Raw genomic sequence first — 27,557 nt, 5'->3', positions numbered from 1 at the left:
CTGGAAGCCGCTGCCTCACTGTCTTCTAGCTTCTGGCCTCAATCTTGAAAAGTCAGTGAGTCTGTCAACGGATCCACTTTGTGTTTTCTTTCCCCCCCCCCTCTCTGGAATATTTTAGGCTCTTTTCTGTTTCCTCAGTAGTTAAGTATCAGATTATTTTTATCCTTTGTACTGAATATTCAGTGATCCCCGACCACCTAGAATTTTTTGCGTAGGGCTGGGATATGTGCCTGATTCGGGGGGGTTCTCTTCCTTGCATTTTCCCTATTATTTCTAGAATTTCCCTATTATTACTTGAATTTTGCACATCCTCGGCTTTCCCTCTACTTATTTTTTTTTTCTCTCCTTCAGCACTATGTTTTTGATCTTCCAGGATACTACCACACTTTATGATCCGCTTTGTGGATTTTTCATTTCTGCTAATACCTCTTTCTTTTACAGAAGCCTCTTTCCCCGTGTCGACAGGCCTGTTTCGGCATTCAGTGCGGTCTCCCACCTCTCTGGGCATATCCGTTTGTTCTCCGCATGGTTCTATCGTAGCCTTGATCCTCACGGCTCTTCTCCCCCGTCTTTTATTCCCTTTCTGTAACATAGTCTTCAAATACGTAACAACGCTGGCTTCTCCATGCCTAGTCAAGAGCAGAGCACTCGCAAGGGGACTGGTAGCTCCGGGTGTCTGTGGTGGAGGAGGACTGGAGCCGGTCCGGGAGGCCCCGGGAGGTCGGTGTCCCTTGTTTGCAGCGCAGAACCGCCCCCCTCTACCGCGTCCGGCGCTCGCGGCCGGGAGGCGGGTCGCCCCGGCCCGGAGGCCCAGGCTGCGCACTGCTGACCTGAATCCCTCGCTCAGGTTTGCGGTTTTAGGAATCCCTGCACATCGGGCGCTCGGTGTCTTGGGGAGAAAACTCGGGCTTCACGGACGCCGGTTCCTTTCTGCCTGTGACGGCGGCTGGACGTGGCAGGAAACGAGACTCTTTTTCTGGGAGCCCCTGACGCTGCTCCACCCGCCTCCAGCTGAGCGATGTATGAAGGTGAATCTCCCAAGAGGTTCGCGGTTCTGGTTTTCCATCGGCGCTGTCAAAGCATAAAGTTAAAAAAAAAAAAAAAAAAAAAGCCGCTAAAACTGAAGGGCAAGCCCGCTTGGTTTGCGTCTGACCGGGCGCGGAAAAGAAGCGCCGCCAGAGCTGGTTCCACTGGGGATCGAACCCAGGACCTTCTGCGTGTAAAGCAGACGTGATAACCACTACACTATGGAACCGCAAGCCGGCAGAAGCCTGCAGGTCTCTCCATACAAAAGTTTCCGAGCAAACACGTCGAAGGAAAACTGTTTCCAGTCCCCGCCCCCCACCGCTCCGGAAAGAACGAGCCCGTCCGCGCCGAGGGAGTCGCGGCCCCGGACTGCGCCCCCGGCGCGTCCCGCTCGCGCCCCAGCTTGAAACATCCTCGAGCCAAGTCCCGTGGAAACACGCGAGAAGAAACTAGGGGCGGCAGCGTTCTCGACTGGTGCCCCCTCGGGGCGCGCCGGGGCTACTCCGGGTTCCTCCGCTGGTTCAAGACGCGCCTGGTTTCGAGCCGCGACCCCCAAGTACGCATGTCTGGCATATTGATTATTCTGAGTTAAAGGCGCTGGAAAAACAGGAGGGGAAGGAAGAACTCTCTCGCTTGCCTTTTTCCTCCTGAGAGCAGGGGGGAAGGAGCCAGGTGAGAGGCGCCCTCCCTGTCCCAGGGGGAAGGACCCTTCTGATCACCGAGACCAGGCCAGGAGAAATCTGCACCGAACCGGGTTAAACCAACCCTTACCTGCTACTCACTTGGCCCCGGCTCACTGCCCTAGGCCCAAACCCCTTCTCTTGCCCGGCTTTCCCAACGTGCGTGCAACCTAGCGCGTGAGCACCGGGCTCTAACTGCTTTGAGACTTTGTGTGACCACCGCCCCCCCCCCCCATGTCAAAATTGCTTCATGAAATGTGTGTTTCTATTAACCTGTTTTATATCAGTTTAATATGTAGGCCCGGCCAGAAACCCTAAAAGCTTAGAAGAGAGATTTTACCTCCCTTACACAATCTTTCTCTCTTTATCTCTCTCTCCCTTCCTCTGACACAATGCGGCTGTGACCGTCTCAGGCAAACTCCAGGCCCCACTCTCCAGAACCTCGGTGAAGGACTGGGAGACTTTTGACAGTCAAGTCACCGGTGAGGGCCACGAGGCCCAGGACGCTGTGTGTGGGCCATGTAATCCTGGGTGTTCCTTGGTGTTGTCCAGGCTCTTCTCAGTTTTCATTTCTGCTTAGAATCAAATTACAGCAGACTTAGACGCTGACGGACTGGAGACGGTTATTGCCGAATCCGTGGTGGGCGGAGACCGCGATGCAAAGATCCAGTCGTGCCCCCATTAAACGCTGCCTAGCAGGATTTTTGCCCCCAGCTCTTGTCCTAAGGTGCAGGATTACAGGAGAGAGAAAAATAAGCAAAGAGCCTGAGAACAAAAACAGAAATGCATAGGTTTTTCCGGAACCAATAAGAGGGGTTTCCAGTCCGTATTGAAAAGGATCAATTAGAAGACAAGATTGTGTGCCACAAGCAAGGATTGGACCCCCGCAGACTTTAAGTTCAGAACCTTCCCCACTCATCCGTCACAGCAACTTAGAACTGGGATCCTCCTATCTTTTTCTTCCAGGAACCAAAATACTTGTTTTCAGCTTAGGGAGCCTGCGATTGACGTCAGAGTTCTACGCAATTTAGGCCCAGGCTTACAAGAATATAAACAAAAACCAAATCTTTGCAAGGTTATCTGCTGGGAAATTCATAAAATATCATTCAAACAGTGTTTTATTAAGATATATTCTTTACACGGGCGCCTGGGTGGCTCAGTCGGTTAAGCGTCTCACTCTTGATTTTGGCTCAGGTCCATGATCTCACGGTATGTGGGATCGAGCCCTGCATCAGGCTATGTGCTGCCAGCACAGGGCCTGCTTGGGATTCTCTCTCTCTGCCCCTCTCTCTCTCTCAAAATAAGTAAATAAACTTCTAAAAAATAATAAAAATAAACTAAAATGTATTCTTTCCATGTTATGACTTGTCCTGTGTGTTAGGGAATAATCAGATTCTCCCCAACCTTGCAGACATATGTTCTAACAGGAAAAACACATAATTTTATGAAATATGTAATTGCGTAAAAAACGTGAAGCAGTTAAGAGAAAGGAAACATAGGACGCTAAGTGAGCAAGTTCACCTGCTGGACACCCTTACCGAACCAAAAAACTCTTGAGAACTGGAAGACACAATTCCAACAGATTGTCATAAAAAACCAATACACTTATCTAGAAAAGTAGATGGATCGACGTCTCAAACGTGAAAAAGAAAATCGAGACATTTTTTTGTTTAGAGAGGAGAACAGTTTTTAACTTAGTAACAGAGAAAGGCCCTTTAAGCCTAACCTCAAAAGGGCAAACCATGGGGCAGGGGGAAAGACAAACCCTTAACAAAATAAGCATCCGCCATTAGGTTCCTCCATCAACAGGCCAGTGGGTAACATAACAGTGGATGATCTTTCCAGATCCCAGATTCACAGCGGTCTAATAACCACGATACACCACACAGCCCCTGCGAATCAACATGAAAGATCCATCAGCCTCAGTAAGAACACAGGCGGATTATAAGAGTCCATGCCAATGGCCAACACACATATAAACAAATGCTCAAAATTTTTAGAAAACATAAAGGCGAACTTTGAAGCAACAGTGATGAGACGCATCACTCTACACGTATTAGACTACAAAGTAGAAAGCTGACTCACGCTGAGCGTCGAGACCAGGATAAAGGGGCGTGCAGAGCGGTGGAGTGTGGACTGGAGAGCACGCTGGGATTACTTAGCCATTCTGCTCCTACATGCACATCCCAGTGAAACTCTCCACCACGTATGTAAAGGGGGTGGATGAAAAGGCGGTGTTATTTGGAATTGGGGGGGGGGGCCTGCGGGGGGGCAGTGGAGGCAACCTGGGTGAGTCCATCACTGGGACGGAAGAGAGGAAACAGTGGGAGCGCCCACTATGGGAATTTATACGGCATTAGAAGCAATGACTTCGGAGCACAGGACAACTCTGGTGGATCTTGAAGTCAGTATGTTTTTTTAAACATAATTTGTTGTCAAATTGGCGTACCTAGTCATAATCTTTTTGAAAGGCATAAAACTGGATAATATGCCATTTATGTAAATGTGTAACATATGTGCACGGAATTTCAACTTTGCAAAAAATACACCTCAAAATGGCCGTACCGTAAACAAACGAGCTGGTACCAGGAGAGGAATGGCAGCAGGACCTGGGGACGAAGGGAAAGCATAACCCTCAAGCGACACAAGAAAAGGCCAACCGGGTTAGGTACAGGCTAGGCTGGCTGGGAAGAGAGCCAGGGGGGCGGGGCTTCCAGAGGAAAGCAGGTGTGCAGAGATCTGCCTGTCCCCAGGAGATCTCCGAAGTGATCTGTCACCCCTGCAGCGTCTTGTCCTTTGTGGCTGCCCAGGAACGCACATGCCCTTGTCGCTCAGAACGCGCAAAGCAGCATCTAAACGTCTCGGGATGACGGCCCCACCTGCTCTCTCCACGCTGAGCCGCACTCGGGCCCCAGGTGCCACAGTCCCCTTCTGCTTTCGTCCACCTGGCGCGGAACCTGTCAGAGGACAGGTCGTGTGACTCTGCTAAGACCCCCGCCCTGCGCCAAGCCCAGATCCCACAGCATCCCGTGGGGGTTATCTGTCACACTCTGCCCCGATTTCTCCTTCTCCGGACCCTCTTCTCAGTCCTTCTGTCTTGACAAAGACAGAGACCAAGGTGGTTTTAACCCAGCGGGTCAATCCGCAAACGGAATGAGACTGTGCCAGGAGTAAAGTGTCCTCCTGCAGAACTCCCCACCGAGCAACAGATCTGTTGAGGTCCAGACTGTCTTGGAAAGAAAGGGCCTGACGGTGGCTGGTCTGGGCACGCTGGAAGCAGGGCGGCCCCAAATCTGCCGCGGTGCGTGCTCATCTCTGCTTGCTGTCCTGAGCCAAGTTAGAGATAACAGAGGGACGCATGACAGTCTTGCTCCAGTGCGGGAAATCAGCTCAGAAGGTTGCCCCGTGGGTTTGTAACCTGGCAGTAGTCGGATTCGTTCTTACATCCCTCCTTGTCTCTCTGGCGGGTGGGGGGTAGGGGTTGGGGCAAATCGTTGGAACGTGTTTTCTTCACCTCCCTCTGGAACACAAATTCTGTCAGAAAAGAAAGTTCTGTCTATTTTTTGTTCACTGTTCTATAGCCCATACCTAGAAAAGGGCTTGACCGGCTAGTGACTCCCGATTGCGGACAAAGGATTTAAAGAAGAAACAAAATTAAAATGTGTTGCAATAACCAGCACGTCCTCTAGATGGCGAGAGTCGCCATGAAATAGGAATTTAACCCATTTTTAATTTGAACAATCTTAAACCTTTCTTGCATTGAAGAATGCATCTTCTTTAAATGTTGGAGGTTTCCGTTTAAGCACAAGCTCGGAAACACAGATATCATCTCTTGGTCACAAAATTAAGTGAGTTTCTGACAAGTTGCTACAACTCACAGAAAACGGTATAAATATGATATAACTGAACGTAAACTCAAAAAGGGGCTCTGTGGCTTAGCTGGTCAAAGCGCCTGTCTAGTAAACAGGAGATCCTGGGTTCGAATCCCAGCGGGGCCTTCTTTGTTTAGTTTTCTGTTTTTCCATAGTGGAAGGTGCCACTAAATATGTCGGAGAGGCATTAAAGAATCTGTGTGGCGGGTAAGCCTGTGCTGAATTGTTATTCCAGGCGAGGAGAGTCTCTTGCCAGGTCACTCCCATCCCATTATGAGGGCCTGGGGTGAAGGGAAAATGAGGAAGGTTTCTGTAGTTGATAGAAGGTGACGGGTTTGCAGATGGCAGGTAAGACTGGGTTAAGAACTGAGTGACAGGTGCCTTGCAGTAGAGATAGAAAGCAATGCGCCACACTGTGGCTTGGAGGTTCGGTCCCAGATCTCTGAACCTGGGACATCTTCAGCTGAGGGAGTGTGGTTGTCCGTGTCAGGCAGGGAATAAGCCAGGGTGTCTGGCTTGAGTCAGACTCCGATTTTATTTTTTGAGATCAAGTAAGAGAACAGCGGCCAGACCTGGACCCTCGCCACTTTGGTTTTGTGCGGGCCCGGGAACCGCCGCCTTTGTGGATCAGACGCACATTCTGGGCAAGGGGAGAGACTGGAGCTCGGGGAGGAAATAAACCACAAACAGACTGGCGCCTTCCTGAATCTACGGAGCCCTGGCCTGCGCACTGGGCTTTTCCGTTTTATGTAGAGATCTCGAAGGTTCTGACTGGGGTCCCCTGAGAGTCACTGTCTCTTCACCTAGCGCAAGCGGCCCAGCCCGGCGCCCAGCGTCCCGTTCACACCGCAGCAACCCTGAGTTCATCGTTTATTCGTAGCAGGTCCCCCCTCCCAACTTCCAAAGGAATGTGAACAAACAAGACAGCGAAGGTGGCGGACTAGGCCACCCCCAGATATGCCACTTGGGCACAAGGATTATTGTGAGCTGAAAGCGAGAGGGAGGAATTAGGACAGAAGTTTGCCAAGAGGCCCTTGTGCCCTCTCTGCGGGGAAAGACGGAGGTTCACCCCCAGACAACCTTAGACCCCAACAGCCTGGAAATCAAATAACAAACTTTACTGACTGGCCTGTCTCTCCGCCCTTGGCCTGACACGCGTTCCTTTGTTCCATGACTTCACCACAAATCCACTGTTCTTTGTTGAAGATGCCGCGTAAGCTGGACTTCTAAGCCACGGCGACAGTTACTTGTTCTCCCCGGGTGTCCCCACCTGTACCCGGGGCAAACGGGTTAACAAACTTCGGTCGGTTTTTCCTTCTTACTCACTCGTTACCGGGGTCTCAGCGAAGACCTCAGAGAGGCAGCGGGGCACTATCTTTCTCACCTCAGTCACAAGCCTCGAGTACCTCTAATTCTGCAGGATTGCTGCTTGTGAACCCGATCCAGTGGAGGCTGAAAACACCTTGGGAACCCAGACATCACATATTAGTGTCACTCCTGCGCATTCCCTACCAGAAACTTGGGCGGGGAGGGACACATATGCCACAGGTATGTCAGGAAGTGACCCCGAACACTCCGTGTCTGAAGTAGGAAGTCAAACTCACAAACCGAGGGCCAAAGTCTGCCCACGTAACACTGTCCGATGCTCCAAAGTCACGACAATTACAGGGAGGCCTCCTCCAGTATTAGCTCATCCGCAGACCCCACTCGCGGCCTGGTTGATGGGTAAGGAAATGGAATCGTCTCTCCTCTCTCTCTTGCCACATTTAGGACAGGAGGAGGCAGGAAGTCAGGAGGAATGACAGAAGACGACACAGAACACAGGATGCCAACGTTTCAAGGTTTACAAGATAACAGATTCAGTGAAGATTTTTTTTTTTTTATAGAGGACAGGAAATCTTAGATAACAATTAGAACGGATCCGAGAAAGCAAGACAGACAGATCAAAATAAACAAACAAAAAGGCCTCAAACGAAAGGAAAAATATTTGGAAATAAGAATATCTGACCGTTTACCAGCAGCGGCCTTGGTTTTTAAACAGATTTGTGAATCAAATCCTGAACTATGGCTTTTAAGGATCTGTTTGTTCGTTTACCTAACATGTACATTCTGGAACGGGCAGAACACTTCTCACTCTGAGGATCAATTACATCACGAGAGCCTCCTGTTTCTTGTTTCGTTCTTCAGCGTTCCAGTCGGTTCCCCTGGGAGGGAGGTCAGAAGCCTGGGATTTCACGGGCCCTTTACGCTGGAAAGCTGCAGTTGAAAAACACTGTAAACAATTGAATAAAGTACGTCTTGAAGGTTTAAGTATCTAAAATACGAACTTGACTTGAAATGCTTTTTCCATTACAAACAACCCCAACACGCAGTTTAAAAAATCGTACTTCTTAGCGCATTTGGAGATAGCATAGTCGGACACAATCCATGTTGGTAACATCTCAGCAATAGTGTGAAATCAGTTCCAACCTCGTGGACTCCTGAAGCCAGGACAGTGTCAGATTGTCCCAGGGTGTGGAAGAACATAATGATGGGCAAAATTGGCAGGTTAATTTTATTTATCTCCATTTAGAATACCTGAGTTTGAAGAGCCACGGAATATACCAAAGTCTGGGAAGGTTTGCTTCACTTTGATGTGTTTGTTCCTTTGGTTAACTGCTCGGTGCCCTCACCCATAATATGACCGGTTCTTTCTGTTTCCCCTGTGTAACCTTCTCCGAGAGTAAATATTCTGTTTTTTAGCAGAATAACCTTTATAGTTTACACTGATTGTGTCGTCCTTCCTGAAGAAAACAAAGGTTTTTTACATAGGAATAACGTCGTTTACAGTCATGTTACCTTCTGTGCTTAGTTTTAACTGTTTTATTGTAACTTTGAAACCAATAACCACGTAATTTCTCCAGCAATCATGGTTTGTTTCCTCTCCTAAGTGTTCAAATGTTCTGATCGTTTTTAACCTTTGCCTTCCCCAAATCGAATCCTAAATGTCAAATAAAACTTTCAAGGTACTGTTTCCACCTACACCTGTGGTTGAGACTTCCCCGAAGGTGCCTGGAAAATCCTAACGATGCGTTCTGTCCCCTTGCAAAAAGACAGATAGTGAAGAGAACCAGGGCTATTTGATATGCTATTATTGATGAGTTGCACAGGAAGGGGTGAAAATCAGAAGGGATGCCAGAAGGAGGGGGAGGGGGAGGAGGAAAAGAAGGAGGAGAAGGAGGAGGAGGAGGAGGAGGAGGAGGAGGAGGAGGAGGAGAAAGGCCTAGGCTTCCCTAAGTCAGATTTGCATGGCTAAAGTGTTAATATAAACATTTCAGAAATTGTACACCGAATGGGAAATTCCTGGAGACTTATCAGTGCTCTTACTGCCCATGACATGTTTCTATCAACATAGAAAGTCCTGGTGCTGTTTTCTCTGATATTAGACGACAGTAGTGAAGTGTAATCAGTCATAATTTTAGCTGTTTTTTTAAACGTTTACTTGGTCGCAACTTTACTTCTTTAACTTGAATCTGGCATCTTCTGGGCTTCTGAATTTCAAATGGGATTTACATCACTTGCCTGTGGAGTCTAATTAATGTATAAGTATGTAGAACTTACTCCAGACTTACCACAACTGTCTCATATTGGTGCTATATTATTCTTACTATGTGATTTGTATATTTGCAGCATATTAGATCTCAGGATTATTATATGTCTGTTTTGAGACTTTTTCTCTGCGGAAATTGTGTTCATCCACTGCTATAAATCCCATGCAGTGTTTTCTATCTCCTTTGAACATATGGTAGGTCACTATGTCTGTAGCTATTTTGTCCAAAACTTATTTTGCTTTTTTTTTTTAATTTTTTTAATGTTTATTTATTTTTGAGACAGAGAGAGACAGAGCATGAACGGGGGAGGAGCAGAGAGAGAGGGAGACACAGAATCTGAAACAGGCTCCAGGCTCTGAGCGGTCAGCACAGAGCCCGACGCGGGGCTCGAACTCACGGACCGTGAGATCATGACCTGAGCCGAAGTAGGACGCTCAACCGACAGAGCCACCCAGGCGCCCCTGTCTAAAACTTATTTTGGATTGGCTTTCTCATCTCGTTTTTGTATCACAGAAACAACCGAAACTCCTTAGTGGCAGTCTCCTCGTTATGAATTCTCACCAGATCCTTTGCTTTTGAAAATCGTTAAGTAATAAACTAATTGCGGCCCCTTGAAATCTTCTGACGCCTATACATAGTCATTCTGACTTACTTCACTTCCCTGAAAGCATCTGCAATCAGCCACAGGCCAGCTTTATCTTCAACAAAGCACAAGTCTTCAAAGCCTCACAGGAGAAGACCACGCCACCAGATATGCTTGGCTATAGACTCCCGATGGCGTGGCTTCAACAACGTTGCGCCCATAACCATCCTACCGAGCCCGGGGTTCCAGAATTCTGCTCCAGAAGCCCCCTGAGTTCTGGAAACTGTGCTGGGGCGACGAAGGGACTCAGCCAGCAGAAAGATGCTTCCTGATCAGAGAAGAGAGAGAACACACTTTACTAAGTGTTCGCGTTATGTACGTGGCGGCACCAAAGTGACAACAAAATTATGTCAGAATCTCACTCCTTGCTTATAATAAAGCTGAAGAAAGAATAGGAACTTCTCTGTATCTCCTTGAGAAGCCAGTGGCTGCACCCTATGACGGTGTCCCGGAAATCTCATGACGGACCCCTGAGCTAATCCTGGAGGCACATTTTTACCTATCTAGAGGCTATCTGGCCCATAGCCTCAGAGATATTCTACACTGTAAACACTGAAGACTGAACTTAATCCATAGAGATATCTATCTCTATTCTGAAGATTCCAGTAAAGACTCAGATTGACTAGGTGTCCACGGAGACCCTGCATAGCACAGGGAGTGGAGACAAGGGCACTTTTCCCTATAGAAACAGAGAAACACGTTGTCATTTACCCTGACACCCTGTTAACTCAAGATCTGGTGGAACAAGAATTACATAGGACTGACTGAGGGATGACTTAGTCTTTGTTTGGAATAGTGTGCAAGCTGCTATAGGATTCTACCTTCTGGATCTACAAAGAAGCCCTTTCTCTTTCCTCTTAAGGATCTATGCTAGGAGTTGTAACAGTTTAGTAGACTTCACTTTTGTGAACTGAAACAGTTGAAAATATCCTATTGTCTAGCAACACGCTCATTTGTATATCTATCTGACTCATCCTCTTACCTTTTCCCGAAAATTACCTTTGAACACATCAACACAAAATTTCCTTCGATCAACGGTGTGTTTGGAGCTCTTACTTCAGTACTATTTGAAATATCCTACGGTTTCGCACAGAAAGTGTTTTATCCACATTATCACAGAAAATGGAAGGAAGGTGTCCTCTTCCCGTCCTCTCTCCAGCCCTGCTTGTGTACCTCCCGACTCAGGGGGGAAATGGATTGAAAAGTTCTCATTCAGCTTCTGGCCAGCTGGACCAACTCGACTGAAAATAGGCTGTGTCCTAATAGCGTATAACAGTGGCTGTGCCGTGTGCCGGCTCTGTGTAGATGCTCCAAGACACAGAGAGTAGGAAAAAGCAGGATGCGAAACAGTGCGTACAATGTAACACTCTATGCCACACTGAGAGAAATGCATATTCATATTTACAGCTGCACGCATAGAGGAGAATATACAAGAAAGTGAGGGTGGCACTTCCTTCCACAGGGGAGACAGTGGTGACAGGTGGCAGAGTGACCCGAGGAGCAGCCCATGTAGTTACTGATCCGAGAAGGTATTACCTTATCCCGAGCCAGACGGGAGGCTCATCAGGCTCGCAGGAAGGGGTAGAAGGGCCGGGCTCCGTGCTGTGGGCTTGGGGCTGAGTCTCCTCGCAGGCTGTGGGCGAGCGCAGGTCCGCCCGGGTCAGCATCGGCCTGTCCAGTCCTCGTACTTCACATCTGTGGGTGCGGTATTTCACATACAATGAAGTACTGAATATTCCTTATTAGTTTTTTAAAATAGGTTTTTCAACCTTTAGCTTTGAGCCCGGCACTGTTCTTGACCTAGAGGATGCAGCACTGACCACACAGACGAAGCCCCGCTTTCTGGGATTCACTGAGCATCTCCTAACGTCCCCGGCCCCACGCTCCAGGCACTGCTTACGTTACTATTTAATCAGTATGGCTCATGTCACTTTCGTGGCTGCGCGGAACTCGGCAACAGGGGGAAGCGCAGAGCACGTGGGCGGCCAGCGGCCTGGAGAAGCAGGTGGAAGGAACTCCGGGAAAGATCGGCGGGCGCTAGGACCCGGGGCAGGACCTCCGGAAAAGGACCGGGCGGGCGCTAGGACCCGAGGCGGCCCGAGGCTTCCCGCGCGCCCGCCGAGCGTGCGCGGCCTTGACCCGAGCTCCTGCTCTTTCCGGGGGTCCGGGGCGGCCCCCACTCCGGACGGAGGGAGCGGCCGCGGCGGCGAGCGCCTCCGGAAGCCCGGACTGCCGCAGGCCCTGTGACCGTCCCTACCGCCCCGCGTTCCCTCCCTCCGTTCCTTTACAAGCCCTTCCAGCCGGACTCTCGGGCGCCATTGCTTCTTTCACAAAAACAAGGCTTCCAGAAGCACCGCTCGGCAGTGGCGGCGTAGGACTCTCCGTAACCGGCTGTAGGGCTGCAGATTCCACGTGACGGGATAACCGCAAAAGGAAAAACAGCGCACAGCGTGGCCCGTACGGGGATCGAACCCGCGACCTTGGCGTTATTAGCACCACGCTCTAACCAACTGAGCTAACCGGCCCGCCTTGGCAGGCTCGCTTTACTTACGTACTTTAAAGTCACCACGAACCAACGGTGACGAGCGCCTTTCCCTACGGAGGGCTAGGACACGCTGTTTCTTCTAGAAGGAAAGGGAAAGGAGACGTCCCAGGGTCGACACAGCTGAGCCGGGCTCCTTCCCGGGAAAACACGGTCCTTCCCAAACTGCAGAAGCACATAGACGGCGCCGAGCGGGGCTTCCTCTCTCCTACCCAGCCCGGGAGGGGCCGGCCGCGGAGCCGCCGCCGCGCAGCGCACACTCCCGGCTCCCGGGAAAGGTTGGAGCAGGTCGGCTCCGCCCAGACCCTGGGGGCCCGGGACTCCGCACCCCGCGGCGCGCGGCCCAGAGTCTGAAACGGTGTCCCGGAGCCGGTGCTGCAGGGCGGCCCGCGGGACGCGTGGTGGCGCCCGAGTGCTGGGCTGGCGTCGGCGGGAAGGCACCGCCCCCTCTCGAGAGCCTCCGACCCTTCTCCGTCCCCAGAGAACTCAGACACCCCAAATCCATGACAAAAGAAGTCGAGACCAGGGCGAGTTCGTAGTTTGGGCCGCTAGCTGGGCCTGAGAGAGCAGAGGAGCTCAGGCCCGGGTGGATCAACTCCGAGAAGGGAGGCGGGAAACCTTTGTCCCCGGAGCGCGCGCCTGGCCGCGCGGCCGGATCCACCTGCCGGCAGGTGTCAGGGAGCCGCGCAGCCGCAGATCCACCCTCTGCTTGTCCTCCTTTCTCTGTTGGACCCTACGACCCTCCCATTTCTCTTCTAACTTCCTACTCTCTGTTGCTTCTCAAGTTCATTGACCCACTTTATACACACATGTATCCGAGTAAGACTCAAAAGCCACTTTTTTCTTTTTTTCTATCTGAGAAAGGAGAGCTGTAGCTCTCAACAAGGCGGATCAACTACTTACTTTCCATCATGCAATTTATAAATTTTGTTTTTACTTTAAAAATAAGAGCTGTGAGAGCATGCTCCTTATCTTTGGCGCATTTCTTTAACTTTGAATCCGCATCCTCCACATGAACTGGTAAGTTGTCTTCATTTGCTTCGTCCTGTAGTAAAGAATCAGTGGACGTTGAATTGAAAAACCAGGATTTTTTGCTCTCCGGGGTCCCTTCTCTTCTCTTTGTGCTTTACTACCGCACCCCTGGCTTTCCAAACCCTGAGAGGTGCCTGGGAGATCTCTCTCCTTCCAGAGAGCCTTGGAGAGATTTCTCTCAGCTCTCAGCCGTGGCTCTTGGCTGTTTAATACAAAGTGCCTCGGATCGGTTGCCCTTAGCTTTCCTGCCCTGCCCTCTGACATTAGAGACTTTGCCCCGAGCAGGGGGGCCTCAGTAGATATTTCTCTCCACTTTCTAGCCTTTTCCCTCGGCCCCTTTTTGGCTTGCTCTCCCACAGAGACAGTTGGCAGTGGTCTTGGCTACGTGGAATTCTCTGCTTGGGTCAAGCAAGCCCACCAACAAACTTTAAAAATCCCTTAGATTTTCTCCCAGTCTCTTCTGATCGGGTGTTCACAGTTTTCCTTCGCGCCTCTGCCCATCTGCCAGGGATAAGAGGCCTTTTTTTACCCTGCAAAGGCCTCTTTCTGGAGTTTAGTCTCCTCAGGTTCTTTTGTATCGTTGACTCCCTGACGGGCTCACAAAACCTGATGTTCTGCAGTTTATGGGCCTGCTTAATAAGCAGGCTGAGAAGGAGACACTATGGGCTTGCTTTAATTAGCGGGTTTAAAAGGGAGACACTGGCAACTTTGCATAGCCTGACCAAACATGCCTAGATTTCTGTGCCAAAATTGCTTTGTCATCCTTGAAACGACTTCATTTAAAATATATATGGCCTGGCCACTCTCAATAAAGAAAGGAATCATTTGAGGGCCTGCTTTGTGCCACATGATTGTGTGTTGTTTCGAGTGAACTTTCCATCACGCGTCATTTATTCAATGGATATGAAGAGACAGCCATGATTGTCCTTATACTGAAGTTGGGAAAAATTAGAAATAATATATACATGTTGCCATGGAAACTGCCAGAAGTGAAGTGGCTGACCACTTACAGGTGCGTTGCCAGGCTTTACTTAGACTTCTGGGTGAGATTTCTGGGTGCCTGGGAGGGCCTGCGTCATGTGGAGTTTAGGATACATTTCAGAAAGTTACCTATAATATTGTTCACTGATTTCACAAATGTTTATGGATATCCTGCCAAGATCCAGTCTAGTCTTCATGATGGCAGCCCACAGACATGGCCCAAAGACACACATGGTCCCTCCTCCCCACCTCCCAGAGCTTCAAATCTAGTAACACCCATGGTATATGGTTAGTTGTCTAAGTGTAGGCAAGGTCTTTCCCACATAGGCAGTATCTTTGTTTTACCTTAAGAAGGATCTTCTCTTGTTCTTCAGGTCTGACGCTGATGTATTTTCTATGCAAATGATCAGGACAGATTAGCAGCGTTGCCCAGTGAAAGCTCTTAAACTGTGCATCACAGAAAACTTCCGTATTTTGGGTTCATAGCACATCCGGTTAAAGAGAATAATATCCTGTGTTAGAACCCTTCTCCCTTTCTTTCTGTAATTTTGGAGAGTATTGTCACCAGCAATGTTGAAGATTAGCTTGACAGAGTATACTATGGAATGCTCAAGTTTAGAAGTCAAGCAATGGAGGAAAATGTGAACCTTGAAGTCAACTGGGAAAGAAGGATTTTGAGGTCAGGAGATGACCATGGGGTCTTCTGTAGAGAAATGCTAATGGGAAGGGTTGGTCTATGTAAAAGTCGGTATGAAAAATCACTCCCAGTGTGGCCTCAAGAAGGTAGCTTCAATTTGCTCTTGGAAACTGTGGAGTGCAGGATTTTCATTCTGTAACCACTAATAAATTGCGGAGGCCGGTTGGAGTCTGAATGCAGGCATCAGAACAAGTTGAGGGGCGCCTGGGTGGCCCAGTCGGTTAAGCATCCAACTCTTGATTTTGGCTCAAGTCATGATCTCGTGGCTTGTGGGTTCGAGCCCTGCTTCAGGCTCTGCGCCGTCAGCTGCGTTACCATTCTATTTCCACCTCATCTCCTTGACTTTTCTTGCTTCCTTTTACCACCATCAGAGCACCCACTGTACCTACAGTAAGTTGCTGTTCAACCAGTTTTTGCAAATGGGACAATGAATGGCCAATTTCTTCTTTCAACCTCAAGGAAGGAAATGGAACACATATTCAAATTAGTTTTAGGCAAGATTTCTAGTATGTCTTCACAGGGTTTTTCACATGGCTTAGCCTAAATTCCCACAAATGTGAGCATTGACCTCTAAGGAACATGAGAAAAATAAGAAAAGTAAACAAATCTGGTATGATTTGTATAAATTGGTGACTCACATTAGGATTCTCTCCTGTGCACTAATCTCTCTGAAGCCACGGGGACAGGGAGACCTTAAGTCATTCCTAACAGAAGTTGGAAGTGCCATGCAATTTCCCATCGTCCACCCAAAGCTCGCACAAAAGTCGGGTGAAGGCATCTTGAGCAGTAAGTCAAAGAAACCTGTCTCTGAAATGATCATTTCGGGACAGCAAACGAGTATTCATGTTCTGTTTATCGGTTACTTATTCCTGGTACCCAGATGTGAAAAATGCCATCAGCAACATGACCTAACACTACAAAGCGTAGTGACTTTGAGTGGAGGGAAGGAGGACTCACAGGTTGGTTGTGAATGAAGACAGAGCGGTCAGGTTCCACATCAGCCCAGTCGAGTGCAGACGGATGGGGGGAGGAATTCATAGGAGGTTATCAAGAGTAAAGGTGGGACCGGACGTGGACACGGTTGTGAAAATTGCTGCACATTAGATTCTGGTTATCGTGAAAGTTTTACCCAGGAAGCAACCAGATGATATCCTGGAAGAAAAGAGCTTACTTGGCAACAGCAAGCAGATGAGCAGAAGAAAAAAACACTTAACAAAGGCTGAGAGCAAGTGAAACAATATAAAAAACGTTTTGAGATCTGAAAGCGTTAAATACTTGTTTTTTAATTAATTTTTTTTTTATTTTTGAGATCAATGTGGATTCATATACAGTTGTAAGAAATAATACAGAGTGTTCCCAGGTGCCCTTTACCATTTTTCCCAGTGGTAACATCTTGCAAAACAATATTACATGCAGCATGTTGACATTCAAACAGTCAAGATCCAGAACATTTCAACGGCCCAAGGATTCCTCAGATTGCCCTTTTAGAACCACATCCACTTCCTTCCTACCCACGTTCCCTCCTTAACCACTGGCAACCACTAATCTATTCCCCATTTCTATAGTTCTACCGTTTCAAGCATGTTCTATAAATGGAAGCATATAGTATATAGCCTTTGGGAATTTTTTTTCACTCCAAAATTCACTGCAAATTCATGCAGATCCTTCCAGGTATCAGTAGTTGATTCCCTTTTATTGCTGAGTCATTGTATAGATGGTTCATCATTCACTCCTTGAAGGGCATCTGGGTTTTTTCTGGGTTTTGGCTATCATGAATAAAGTTGGTGTGAACATTCACATACAGTCGAAGGAGAGAAAAAATAATTTTCCCTCTAGTCTTTTCAGTTCTTGGCTGAGACCCTCCCACCACCGTTATATAAGACAGACTGACAGAAGTAAAAGAAACAGAAGTTTGATAACATATATACCTCTTGCGTACATGGGAGAGACCCGGGAAAACTGTGTCACTACCACGTATACAGAAGACGTACGTATTGTAAACTTCTATTCTTTTTCTCTTGCTAATTTGTCCTTTATTGCAGGGAGGTCTCAGCCAAGAATCTAGAAGGGTAGAGGGAAAATTGCTTTTCCTCCCCTACACAGTTATTTCTGTGGACATAAATCTCCATTTCTCTAGCATGAATGCCAAAGAGAGCCATTGTTGGCCGCATGGTGATTTTGTATTTAGTTTCTAAAGATTTGCCAGTGTATTTCCAGAGTGGCTGAATTACATTCCCGCTAGCGATTTATGGCGTATTCGTTGGCTGGGGCTGCGGTAAGGGTCATTTCTGTTGTTCTGTCTTCCAGTTCACACATTCTTTCCTCTGTCCCTTGTGTGCTGCTGTTGAGCCCAGGCTCTGAGATCTTTATTTTGGTCACTGAGCTTTTCGAGTCTACAATTTTCATTTTGTACTCCTTTCATTTTTTTTTTCCCTGAAGCTTTCTATTTTTCATTTGTTTCCGTCATGTTCATAATTGTTCACTGAGGCATTGTCAGGTGGCTGCTTTAAAATCTCTGTCGGATAACCCTGAATCCCTTACATCTTGTTATTGGACTCGCTCTGCTGAATGTCTTCTTTTACACAGTTGGAGATTTTTCCAGCTTTTGGTTTGACAAGTGGTTTTTCAACTAACGTCTGGACCTAATGTGCTTTGTGTTGTGAGACTCTGGCTCTTATTTAAACTCTGTTTTAGTTGGCTTTCTCTTCCCCCAAGGGAGGTGGGGGGGGGGGCATCTGTTCATTACTGCCAGCCGGGCAATCCAGAAGTCCAGGGTCCCCCACTCAGCCTCCACTGACACCAGAGGTAGGGAGCGTCTTATTTCTGCTGGCAGGTGGTGAGAATTCTGGCTCCCATGCGGTCTCCACTGGCCCAGAGATGGATGGAGGCAGGACCCAGTTACCACTGGGCAATGATGAAAGTCCCGTTCTTCACGGGGTTCCTCTATCACCACCCCAGCAGGCAGGGAGAGGGAGAGACACTGCTGGGTGGGGGATACAAGTCCTGGCTTCCTGCTTGGCCTTTGCTGCCCCAGGCACTGGTAAGGCTACAGTGGAATGTGATGTGTGGCTAGAGGTCAGCAGTTATTGTCTACAAGTGTTTTGTCTTGCTAGGCTGTCCCTTTGATGGCTTTTTGGCTGGAGAGGGCAGATTTTGTTAGAATTTTCTGTATGTGCCCACTGCTATTTCAGGCTTCCGGTTTATTTAGCTCCAAGTCTAGGATGCATGAGACAAGAATAGGGAGCCTGCCATCGTGTCATTCTTCTGGCCCCAGGGTCCCCAGCCAGTCTCCTTCCTCTCTCCACCTTTCAGGTTCTTAGGTTTATTTTATGCATAATGTCCAGGGGGGTTGGTTACACTTACCAACTACAGGACAGAGATAAGTACATCTTCTTCCCAGAAACTCTGATTAACTTTTATATTATTATTGCTATTAATAGACTACAATAAGATACTTATATAATTTATATGTAATTCATAACATAGCATATTACTATTTATTTACACTATACATGTATTATGCCTCTATTATCCTACATGGACTTACATGTGTTTGTGTATATCCTGTGACAGCAAACATAAGATTTCTGGAGCAGAGACTGACGTCATTATTATGAACTGCAATAATCCCTTAGTCTTCTCCTCCTCTCCATCAGTGCACCTTAGATTTTCTAGCTCTTCTGTCCCCTTGAGAATACGAATATTCCACGGACCCCCTTCCCAAGCTGCCTTCCACGGAGACCACCAGGGAAGGGCAGCGACTTCCAACCGCCGAAGGAGGGGACAGAGGTTCCTGCGTGCCCCCCGCCCCCCCGCTCCGCCCGCCAACACCAGAGACGCTGCTGCTCCTTGACTGGCACCTTTGACTGTGAGCTGTCTTGTGCTGTTAAAGACACCCCTTATTTGCGTGGACAGGGGGAGCACGACCACCTCTCCAAAGACCACTTGGATCAGAACGCTGCTGTGGAACCTGCAGCAGGTGCCGTTTACTGACTCCTGCAAAGTTCAATACTTTAAAATACCGACTGGGATGCTGGTCAGGTTTCTCCAGAAAAACAGACCCAGGAGGACGTTTACATATATAGAAAGAGATACATTGTAAGGAACTGGCTCACGTGATTGTGGCAGCTGAGAGGGTCCAAAATCTGAAAGGGGAGCTGGCAGACCAGAGACCCAGGAAGGGGTTACAGTTGGAGCCCAAAGGCATCTGCTGGCAAACCGGGAAGTTCTGATGTTGCAGATGAAATCCGAAGGCACCGTGGTGTCAAAACTCCCTCTCGTCCACTGGAGATCAGCCCTGGTTTCTACTCAAGACTTCACTTGATTTTACAAAACTCCCTTGCATTATAGAGGGCAATCTGCTTTACTCAAAGCCCACCAGTTTCAATGTAAACCCCATCCAAAAGCATCCTCACAGAAACAACCGGAATAATGTTTGACCAAATACCCATTCAAGTTGAAACATAAAAATTAACGATCACAACCAGTAAATAATTTTCATCCTCCCAGATGATCGCCGAACGAAGCCAAGACGCTCAGAGATGCGGCTCTTGGCTTACGTGTTCTTCCTTGAATGAAATACGATTTTTCCCTCCCGGTCTCGGTAATTTTTTGTGTGTGAAAATAGTTCCTCATCCCCGTCCTATCAAAGATACCCAGTTATTGGATCCACTAGTCAGAATGGCCCACATCACTTGTAACCTCATGATCTGTTGCCCAAATAAAAATTAGGCTTCGTTCATTGATCTGCATATTCAGCTGACAGCACAAATGTAAATTTTGGCAAATTCAGCCAACAAGTTTCTTACCAAAGAAAATGAAAAGGGAACATCTGGGTGGCTCAGTCTTGGTTTTGGCTCAGGTCATGATCTCACGGTTCCTGAGTTCAAGTCCTGCCATCAGGCTCCACGCTGATAGCACGGAGCCTACCTGGAATTCTGTCTCTCCTGCTCTCTCTGCCCTTCATCCACTCTGTCTCTTAGAGTTGTAAAAATCTTAAGAAAACGAAAAGATGAGGGGCGCCTGGGTGGCTCAGTGGGTTAGGCATCCGACTTCGGCTTTGGTCATGATCTCTCGGTTTGTGAGTTCGAGCCCCACGTCCAGCTCTGTGCTGACAGCTCGGAGCCTGGCTCCTGCTTCGCATTCTGGATCCTCTCTCTGCCCCTCCCCCACTCATGCTCTGTCTCTGTCTCTGTCTCTCTCTCTCTCAAAAACAAATAAACATTAAAAAAATTAAACAACGAAAAGATGATACCTGCTAAATGTCCCTCGCAGCCCGTACACCATGTCTCCTGTTCACAGGGGCGTGGTTTATTCACTATGATAGTGAAGCCTTCATCCATCAGGGTTTTGCCCACTTTTCAGTTTCTCAGAATTTGCAGAAACAATGAGATTTTTTTGGCTGTGTAGAAATTTTTGACGTGGAGATGAGATGAGATGAGATGAGATGATATGATATGATATGATATGATATGATATGATATGATAGATGTGAAAAACCTGATGAGAACCAGCAGGTCAACGCAAACAAGCTAGCTGTAAAGTAGGTGGACGCTTTTGGAGAGCTGGAAAGGAATTCCCACCTGTCCAGGAACCTGTGATTGGTATTCAGTAAAATCCCAAGGATTCCAGGCTCGGTTTTATCGAGCGGATATTTAGTTGGATGTCTTCACACTGAGCTGACACAAAGGACAGTGTGATGTGGGCTTGAGAAGAACAGAGCTGCACGTCAAAGTGATTTTTCTTTAACCGGTCTTCACCACTACATCGAAGAAGAGAAGAATGTCCTAAAGGCTGCAGGCAGTTCAGTGAAGTATTATTGGAACAGGAAACAAAGAGTAAAAATAACCTACAGAATTATGGGACAGGAAAAAAAAAAAAAAACATGTTGTTAGTTTTATTAAACATAGATCATCTGCTTAATTTGTCCTATTGTAATCATCTTTTTTAAAAATATTACACGTATGTATCTTATGCATACGCAATAACATCGTCTGCACAACTTAAATACCCAATAAGAAGTTTACGTTTCTCTATCAGAGGACAGAAACATTATAAAATTATTGTTATATTTTGTCACATGTATATTTGTTAAGTCCTGCTGTTAACTACCAATTGCCACTTTTAACTGGTCCCATTGTTTTGATTAAATAACAGTATTCAGGTAACAGAGCAGCAAATAGAATAATATAATTTCAAATAAACACTTCTTTTTCATATTTTTATGGTAATGTAACAATACACATGTGTTGGAAGTATTCCGTTTGTATTTCAGGTTTATGTTTGTTCGTTTCCACCTGGCACGGCTCTGTCCTGGGTCGGCTCTCTAAAGCTGGCCTCGCGGGCACACTCAACTCCGCGGTGCTGGGAAGGGACGGGACAAATACTCCGAGCGCGGCAGAGCGCCCTTGGGCTCCGAGGGGGCTCCCGGGGAGAGAACCGGCCGCCAGGTCTGCAGCAGGTGCAGCGCGGGGCGCGCGCGGCGTGGGGGGGGCGCACGACCTTGGACACCCAGACTCGGCCCCTTGTTACCCGCTCACCCCCGGGCTGCAGAGGGGAGCGGGCGGCAGGGGCGACCCTTTGGTTCTTATGTTGTTTGTGAGGTATAAGGAAGTTGAAATCCCCGAAGTCAAGTCAAGCGTATTTTGAGAAAATAGTTGTTTCCGCCCGGTTTCGAACCGGGGACCTTTCGCGTGTGAGGCGAACGTGATAACCACTCCACTACGGAAACGGCCGTGGGTTCTCTCCCGTGTTTGTGCCTCTGACTGCACATAATTAAGATTTTTTTTTACAAAGGCTTCACCCAGGACCCCAATTCTTGCATCATCCTGGAGAATTCGGGGGGGGGGGGTGAATTAATAAGTTGTTATTTTTTAAAAACTGTTCCTAGTTTTGACATAGAATCGGGATACAGCACCGGATGAATTTAAGGTGTACAGCATAATGATCTGACTTCCACCTATTAAGAAATGATTACAACTGGAGAATTTGATTTCAAGACCACCCCAGGCTGTCTACACCTGTTTCTCTGTCCCTGCAATGGGGATTCCTCTCTTGGTGACAGAAAATGACTCTGGGAACCAGGATTGAGCGGCCTGAGCACAGGAGATGGTCAGAAGCCACGGCCGCTTCCTGCCCTGGCCTCTTCCTTTGCAGGTGGGTTGAGTAGAAGTAGTCACGTGGCTTCACCTCGCTGCCAGGCTTCCGGGACCCACAAAGGAGGTGAAGTGTTTAGGGAACACCATCCCAGGCGCCGAATGCAAATGCAAGACGTCTTTGTCCTCAAGGAACTCGGAGTCCATAATAAGTCGTCTTTACAGAGTCATAGAGTCACGATACCTTTGTTGTACTGTCGCTTGCCCAAACTTACAGCTGGTAGAGACAAGCGTCCCTAGGTTATGTCATCTCGCCCTTGGGTCTCACGCTCTATCACAGTTGAACTGGACGCACGCTATTATGCCAACCAAATGGGCCATATTTGGCCACAAAATGTAATGCCACGGTTGCTCTTGATGAGACCATGTTCCCAGCCTGAGAACAAATCTTTCTAAGTTCACTGTTAAAGGCTGAACGGACTCAAATACAAACGAGCCGACTCAGGTAAAAGGTAAATGTCTGTCTTGGGGAATGGGTAAGGGTAGGGTAGTGAAAAAGGCAAGGAGTAAATTGCATAATAGTTTAGTGATACGTGGGTCTGCGTCTGAGTCAGAGATTTTGCTAAAGATTAGAAATATCGAAGACTTGATTTTTTTTTTTCTGGAATGAAATAAGCTTAGAAGGGGGAACCATCACATCTCTCACCCATATTTAGGGACGTTGTTCCCCACTTCCAGATTATCCCCTAGTAACTGGCAGAAGCTTCCTATCCCAACCTGAAGAAGGTCAGTGTCCTCTTGTCTGAGGTATTGGTAATGGCCTCTCTGAGCTCCTTGTCTTGCTAAGCTCGGCTGATACTCTCCCGGATCTGTCACGACCACCTCTCTCCTTTTCTGAGACCCCAGAGGGTCAAGTACAAAGTGTGACCCATGAGGAGGTGTGGCACACATCAAAATAACTGCATGATTTTCCCAGTACATTGCCATGACCCTGGCAGGTTTGAATGGGAATGGCTCTCGAGTGGACAGGATCAAGGTGGCAGGAAAATAAAGCTGCATCACACAAGCTCACCGACACAGTCTTACTTGGCACAGGTATCCAATTCAGTGTTTTAACTCAAGGGCCTGGGAGCAGCTCCAAATTTTCATTAATTAAAACATTATAATTCATACGTGATTAATGTATGGACCCAAAGGTAGGGTGAACCAACAGAATGAAATTGAAACATCAGTATTTCCTCCGTGTATGGAGAGCAAACCCAAGGCCTAAGAAGATTGAAATTCTAGAAGGAATTTGTCATGGGCTTCTCCAGGGGGAACCAACTTTCACCCCGGTTGTGAGAAGTAAGTTCATGAGGAGCGCCTCAGGATCCTTGAGTTGTTCTCGGGTGGCTTTTCCTCATAGGCCAGAAATGACAGGGGGGCCTTGCTGACCCTGACCTGGAATCCCCACATGTAACAGAGATGATTGGAGCCCAGGGTGATAGGGGCCAAATGTTGGCAATAAACTGCCAAAGACTGGATGGGTGTTGTCACGAACTCGGTGGTGTCTCCTGAAAATCCACATGTTCTAGCCCTAACCCCTAATGTGCCTGTGTTTGGAAGCAGGCACTTTAAGGCGGTAAATACGGTTAAATGAGGTCATAGGGTGGGGTCCTCATCCAACTGGACTGGTGTCCTTGCTTGAAGACAAAGACACACTGGAAATCTCTCTCCAAGTGTGCACAGAGGAAAGGCCATCTACGGGCCTAGAGGTCCCCCCAGAAAGCAGTCCCGCACGCACGTAGACCTTGGACTTGGTTTGTATGAGCTCCCAGATGGTAGCCGGTTTTGAAGGCAGAGAAGTCCAGTGTCCCTTGAGAAACACCCCTGGCACATAGACAAAAATGTACACTCCTGTTCTTCCTCCGAGCCTTTCCTAAAAGGACCTGTGTCCACTTACCAAAGTGACTGTGCATTAGGGAAAAGGAAGTGGGATTTTGGGGATTGCTAGAAAATGGCTCCGAGCTGGCATTGATTCCTAGAGATACAAAGCATCATGGCTGCCCACCGAGCAAGACAGGGACTCAGTGAAGTCTTGCTTCCCATCTGTCTCGCTGTGGGCATGGTGGGTCCCGAAACCTTCCCTGAACCCATTTCCCTAATTCCAGGCGGTAACTTTAATATTACTTCCATGGCTCATGGAGTGAATGCTACGATGGCAGGAAAGGCCAAGTGGAAGCCACTAGAAACTCCTCTAACGATGACAACAGTGAAGCAACAGCAGGGATCACAGAGGTTAGTGCCAACATCGGGGACTAGAAAGCTACAGGGTAGAGACTCCCTCCGTCTCGCTATTCTGTGATTGTATCTGTATCTGTCATCGTAGAAGAGAGGTCGCTCGTGCAGGGTGACAGAAGCTACTGTCAGTGTCGTCGAGGGGTTGTTCCCATTGCGCGTGCGATTCCAGACGCCATTTCATCCGTGGAGAAATTTAACGCGGGCACCTAGTGTGCAGCCGCGGGCAGGGCTGGTGCTGTGTTCTCTATGCCTAGCCGTCGAACCCGCCGGAAGCAGTGGACTTTCCGCTGGTTCAGCCAGCAGCACCCCTGTCTACCCCACCTCAGGGCATATCAACGCTCCGATCCCACGGCCTAAGTTAGGCATGGAGACCTTCACCCACATTACCATGGCGTAAAGTTGAAAGCTGATTCTTGTTTGACACATGGACATTTGGGGCAAATGTATATTTTGCAAACTGACCACAAGGCGAACGGGTGTGCCTTTCCAGAACTGGCTCGGTCTTGTGGGCCTCCTTTGTGTCTCCAACCCAGTCGTGGTCCACTCGGGCTGCTGTAACAGAGGCACCATAGACTGGGTGGCTTAAACGACAAGCATGTATCTCTCGAAGTTCTGGAAGCTGGGAAGTCCCAGCTCAAGGCAGGAGCAGATTCTGAATCTGGTGAAGTTTTCTTCCTGGCTTCCTGGCTCATAGAGGGCAGTCTTTCTCTGTGTCTACACCTTAAGGAATGGGTGAGCGAACTCTCCAGGGTCTCTTTTATTGAGGACCCTACCCTCGTGACCCCATCACCTCCCAAGGCCCCACCCCCAGGTACCATCACCCTGTTGGGGATTAGGGTTCAAGGCACCAATTTGGGAGGAACACGCATAGTCCACAGCAATCCCCCGCACACCCACTTCCTTTTCTGACTTCAAATAGGTTTGGTGCAGAGTAAGTTGATGCGAGCCTCCTGGGCACGGTGGCCAGTGACACGAGGGGTCACAGGTCGGGCTAGAGTCACCATCCACTCCTGGCCGCCTCAGTTTTCTTTCCTTTCTCTTGTGAAAAACATCTTTCTTCCTACATCGTCCAAAGAAGTGATACTGAACCGTGACGCTAAAACTAATGCTGAAACGAGTTACCAAAACATCTTGAGAGGAAGTCATCTGAGTTGACCGCAGGCATTCGGACCCACTGTCCCACAGTGGTCTCGGCTGTCAGCTGAGGACATTTAGAGGCACCAAAGGAGCCATCTTCTAAGATTTCTTTCCTTCTCCCCCTTCTTCCTGAAACTGAGAAAGGAAGTTGACTGAGCAGGACTCTGGCAAAGTTTAAAATCAAAGATGCTTTAAAGAAAATTATGATCATTTACCAGTACGTTCTCTTCCAACTGTTTCCCAGTTCAGCAGCGTCTACACCCGCTCAGCTTCTCAGGGCTCTGGGCTGGGGAGTCAGTCCAGGAGGAGAGAGAATGAACATCTCCTGGGGGACGTTGAGTTTGACAAGAACACGGCAGGTTCCCGGCGACACCGAGAGTCTGAGAAATTTGGAAATTAAATTTCCCGGGGAGGAGACAGGAAGGAAGGGGTGAGCAGTGACAGCTTGTGGATGGGTCCTTTTTAACAAACAGCCTCCTTTCTCTGTTTTGTTTTTTTCTGCAGGGACATCTGAATTCCTTGGCAGAGTAGGACTAGGGGAAAATCAAGATCTAGCTGAGAAAGAACCACAGACATTTCAAAAGACACTTGAATTGTGGCTGGATTCCACCGTGTTCGTCCCAAGACAACTTGAGCCTCCAAAGGGTTCTGCCAAAGGCCCTGAAAATTAAACCAATGAAACTGCCCCGTGGCCAGCCTTGGGTTGGTCCTGGGTCTGTTGCAGAGCTGTGAACTGGTTAAATGGCAAAGCTGGGGACAGAGACTGGAGATTGCCACCACACAGTTCCTCCACTCGGTGCTCTTTGCCACGAGAGGATTTCCCAGTGAAAACCACTCCTGGAAATTACACTGTAAGGAGAACTGCATGCAGGCCCAGACAGAAAATACTCCTTTCTCTGCAAAAATAAAATACACGCACACGCACGCGCACACACACACACACACGCACGCACACGCACCCTACAGATATTTGAAATTGTACTCCCAGACCCAAAGGAGGAAGTTTAAGCTACTTGAACTCTGTGAATTGGGAAAAAATAGTCCAAGGTTGCACCGTGGAGACAGGACTTCTCCACTTCTCCCGGAACACCTAGAGCAAATCAAGACCACTCCCCAGCGGGCCTGGAAACCAGGGTGTGCACTCCAGGTGTCCGTGCCCCTAGGACACTTTCCAGAGCCCTCTTCCTGTGGCCCCAGCCTCCTCAACCGACTTGGAATGGCGACTGGCTCCCTCTGGTGCTCCGGGTGAGGCCTCCCTCAGAGCCCTCGATCGCTGAGTTCCAGAAGGGAAGGCCCACTCACCCTTCCAGAGGAGGCCCCTGGGAAAAACAATTCTGTCCCCCACCTCCTCGTTCATAGTGTTTTCTTGAGCTTTTCATTTTTTTTTAGTAGGTGCGTCAAAGCCTAAAGTGGCCCGTGGGCACCTCCTGCCTCCTGCCCATGAGCCCCTCAAATGACTACTGTCATCCTGAGGGATGTGTTGTGTAAAATCTATCTATGCTCTAACACAAATAGATTTCCAATGGTAACACTGGATACAGATTGCTCTGACCGTCGCTTTTATGTTAAAATATGTGTTTGTACATAACGACCCTTCTCGTTTTCTTCGAAATATGCATAGCACTCCACTGTGGAGTTAGGCCATAATTTATCCAAATAAATAATTCTGAATAATTAGGTTTTTCCCAATCTTGTTATTACAATTGATGCCACAGAGAATAAACTTCAGCACAATATGGTCTGTCGTGTGTGCAAGTCTACGGGGTATATCTGTGGAAATGCTGGACCCGAGGGTGTGGGCGTTTGACATGTTGGTAAGATCCTGTCAGATTGCCCTCCGGGCAACAAGGCAGAGTACATTCCATGGAGAGCACGATTAAATAGGAGGTTGGGCATGAATAATACAGCTCCCTAATTCACTTCCTACCAACTATGAATCCAACCAGGCAATCCATGAAGACTGTAGAAAAAGTCTGAAAATCA

The 27,557-nt window shown here is 48.2% G+C and overlaps 3 long non-coding RNA genes and 4 other non-coding genes across 12 annotated transcripts; 2 read left to right on the top strand and 5 right to left on the bottom strand.

Moving 5' to 3' along the window:
- Positions 1–1,182: 1,182 nt before the first annotated feature.
- TRNAV-UAC (transfer RNA valine (anticodon UAC)) lies at positions 1,183–1,255 on the bottom strand. The gene has a single exon. It is a non-coding gene; the product is annotated as a tRNA-Val (tRNA).
- Positions 1,256–2,028: 773 nt separating this feature from the next.
- On the bottom strand, positions 2,029–12,711 carry LOC131513652 (uncharacterized). 6 transcript variants are annotated; one of them, XR_009262692.1, is made up of 6 exons: positions 12,367–12,503; positions 11,348–11,506; positions 8,156–10,079; positions 7,674–7,834; positions 4,586–4,663; positions 3,231–3,598 (listed from the first exon to the last, which is right to left on the bottom strand). It is a non-coding gene; the product is annotated as an uncharacterized LOC131513652 (long non-coding RNA). The 6 variants fall into 6 exon arrangements; XR_009262691.1 differs by lacking the exons at positions 3,231–3,598; positions 4,586–4,663 and adding an exon at positions 2,029–2,428; XR_009262690.1 differs by lacking the exon at positions 4,586–4,663 and having other exon boundaries at positions 3,234–3,598.
- On the top strand, positions 5,631–5,704 carry TRNAT-AGU (transfer RNA threonine (anticodon AGU)). The gene has a single exon. It is a non-coding gene; the product is annotated as a tRNA-Thr (tRNA).
- TRNAI-AAU (transfer RNA isoleucine (anticodon AAU)) lies at positions 12,263–12,336 on the bottom strand. Its single transcript has one exon. It is a non-coding gene; the product is annotated as a tRNA-Ile (tRNA).
- Positions 12,712–15,898: 3,187 nt separating the features above from the next.
- On the bottom strand, positions 15,899–21,290 carry LOC131513654 (uncharacterized). Its single transcript, XR_009262696.1, has 2 exons — positions 20,318–21,290; positions 15,899–16,215 (listed from the first exon to the last, which is right to left on the bottom strand). It is a non-coding gene; the product is annotated as an uncharacterized LOC131513654 (long non-coding RNA).
- On the top strand, positions 16,213–27,310 carry LOC131513653 (uncharacterized). Its single transcript, XR_009262695.1, has 5 exons — positions 16,213–17,050; positions 21,338–21,512; positions 22,127–23,252; positions 24,308–24,434; positions 26,079–27,310. It is a non-coding gene; the product is annotated as an uncharacterized LOC131513653 (long non-coding RNA).
- TRNAV-CAC (transfer RNA valine (anticodon CAC)) lies at positions 21,721–21,793 on the bottom strand. The gene has a single exon. It is a non-coding gene; the product is annotated as a tRNA-Val (tRNA).
- Positions 27,311–27,557: the final 247 nt, after the last annotated feature.

Source organism: Neofelis nebulosa, chromosome 6 (genome assembly GCF_028018385.1).
Source record: "Neofelis nebulosa isolate mNeoNeb1 chromosome 6, mNeoNeb1.pri, whole genome shotgun sequence".
Classification (NCBI taxonomy): Eukaryota; Metazoa; Chordata; class Mammalia; order Carnivora; family Felidae; genus Neofelis; species Neofelis nebulosa.
Note: the sequence above shows the minus strand (reverse complement) of the source record. Positions and strands in the feature narration are given on the sequence as shown.